The following is a 2,931-nucleotide window of genomic DNA, read 5'->3' as shown; positions in this document are numbered from 1 at the left end:
GGATGAATGACCTACTCTGAGAATTATTATTACTAAAAGTCTAAGCATTGGCTTTGCTTCCCTTACAAAGTCTACTTTAGGAAATAATTAGTATTACATAGTAAATTTGAAGCACAGACTACATGTGTATCTTCATGGTTATTTTAAAATGCTTCTCTTTTATCTTCACACAATAACTGTGAGGCTGATTATTATTCTTATATTAGGGGAAATCTATGACTTCACATGTTTGCTCACCAGGGCAATATTAAAAGATAATCATCAGCAATATCCACACAAATTTCATTCCTTAAAGCAAACCAATTTCATACTTTGAAGGTAATTGAAATGATTTTTCACAGAGAAGTACCAAAATGTCCACTATGTGGTGCTGCTGTATAAAAGAGGGTAAAGAAGTACAAAGTAATACTAATTCCACCCACAAATTTATTATCATCTTTGTTCAAGCAATTCTGGGGAAGACAAAGAAGAAAACATATGATACTTAACTTACTATATAATGTAAAAGAAGCTATTAATTGCAACTTTGCTTCATATATGGAAAGAAAACTATCTTAGGAGAGAAGCCAAGTCTATGTGGGTGTTAATTTTTTAGAAAAACAGTCAGAAGGAATATATAAACAGAAATTTTAGGGCATGCAAAAATTATAAAATCTGTATGCATACACACACACACACACACACACACACAGAGAGAGAGAGAGAGAGAGAGAGAGAGACACTTAGACAATGCCATGTTTTAACAATGTTGAAAAACTTTTGGTTAAGATAACAATTATTAATCTGGGAATTTGGTAAAATTTTTTAGCAATAATTTAACCAAAATTTTCCTGAATTTTTTTCTGTAGCAATCAGAATTTCTGTAGCAAACCAAGTCATAAAATAAAAAAGAAAACCTCAATTTTGATCTTGACTCAAAATTCAAGCCCTATTTATTTAACTTTCAGGCCTATGGAATAGCAATAGTTGCTAAAATATTAAACATAAGCTGTAAATTTTATGGACCATGATTTCATTTACTTTTTAGGATTCAAATGTTGGAAACTTTATAACGTTGATTGTGATGATACCCAAGACTCAAGTTTAAGAAGGAAAGGAGTAAATAAGATCATGCCTGCTGTTAGTATAGTCATCACAGTTATTGTGTAAAGGTAATGTGAAACAATGCAGGATATTTATGTTTTAACAGTTTCCATTTTATGATACCTGCGGGGAATGAGTGTTATCCAAACTGTAGACTGCACCTCTCTTCCCTCTGAAGCAGCGTCGCTCGTGATGAGAACATTACTGCTGCTCTGGTACTTCCCTCTTATGGAACAAATTTGCAAAGTCTGTGGCAGTGATTCACAGGTCAGGAAAGACACACCTTTCAGAAGCAAAGATGAAGAAAGAAGGGTATTATATGTTTAGTCTTTGCTATTTTTATCCTCTGGTTTTCAGTTAAATTGTGACTTACAATCATTTGGTTATGGTGACCCATTAGTTCACCAAACAGAAGCTCCATTGAGTCAAAGACTCCTTTTTTCCAACTTAAAAGAAAATGAATCCGTATGTTCTTATACTTTCCCTGTCATATGTTCTGTCACTTTACTAAGGCTGAAAGTCTGTCCAATAGGCCTGGACTCATCAGGAATACAAATTCAGAGTTTCACAGAAATGGGTAAAGAGTAATTGGCATTTTCATTAAAAATTAACAAATATAAAGATCAAATTAGAATGTTTTTTTCCTGACCCTTGTTTATAATATGCACTAAAAGTTACTATTGTACTTAAGAAGTATTTTTAATATTGAAGTTGACCTCAATTGTACTGAAATATTTGAATCTTCTCGTTGAGTCATATGGTAGGGACTCTGTGTCACATAAAAATGCCTTTTATGTAATAATTGTGCCTATATTTCTTTAAATAAGTCTGCCTCTCTCATTGGACTACAGATACCACAAAGACTGTTTTGTGTTAACAGTGTCTACAGAAATAGGCGCTTACAATGTTTTTGTGGAATCAACTGGCAAATGAATAAATGATGATAAACATTGCTGAATTAAACAAATGAAATCTAAGCCAGGGCTAAATTCAATCTTAGTTAAAAAATCTGTGAACTGTGAGTCAGCTAGATTATTCCTAAGACTGAGTGTAGAAGTCCAACTGTAGGAGAAACATTTAAGATGCTAAGGAACTTACTGTCTTCATCGTTTCCTAAACTTTCTAGATCCTTAACTCCTAGTGCAGAATAGGGTTTTCAGCATCTTTCTTTCTCCCTTTCTCTCTCTCTCCTTCTTTCTTGCTTTCCTTCTTTCTCTCTTTCTTTCTTCTTTCTTTCTTTCCCTCTCTCCTTCCTTCCTTTCTTCCTTCTTTCCTTTCTTCCTTCCTCCCTCTCTCCCTCCCTCCTTCCTTCCTTCTTTCCTTTTTCCTTTCTTTCTTTCTGGAGTCTCCCTGTGTCACCCAGGCTGGAGTGCAGTGGCACAATCTTTCCTCTTTGCAACCTCCACCTTCCAGGTTCAAGCAATTCTCCTGCTTCAGCCTCCTGAGTAGCTGGGATTACAGGTGTGCGCCACCATGCCTGGCCAATTTTTGTATTTTTAGTAGAGACGGAGTTTCTCCATGTTGACCAGGCTGGTCTCGAACTCCTGACATTCAAGTGATTTGCCTGTCTCAGCCTCCCAAAGTGTTGGGCTTACATGAGTGAGCCACCGTGCCTGGCCAGCACCTTATTTCTTGACTCTACTGTTTCATGACAATAAACCCAACACTCAGATAACAAATAGCTGCATAATATTTTCTAGTTTCATCTGTAGTCTCTGGTTACACTAAATATGGTCCATGAGAACACCAAGTGCTTTAATTAATGCCAATTAACATTATTGTCACCCAGGCTGGAGTGCAGTGGTATGATCACAGCTCACTGCATCCTTGACTGCTGGGGCTCAAGCG

Source organism: Saimiri boliviensis, chromosome 3 (assembly GCF_048565385.1).
Source record: "Saimiri boliviensis isolate mSaiBol1 chromosome 3, mSaiBol1.pri, whole genome shotgun sequence".
NCBI classification, from domain to species: Eukaryota; Metazoa; Chordata; class Mammalia; order Primates; family Cebidae; genus Saimiri; species Saimiri boliviensis.
Note: the sequence above shows the minus strand (reverse complement) of the source record.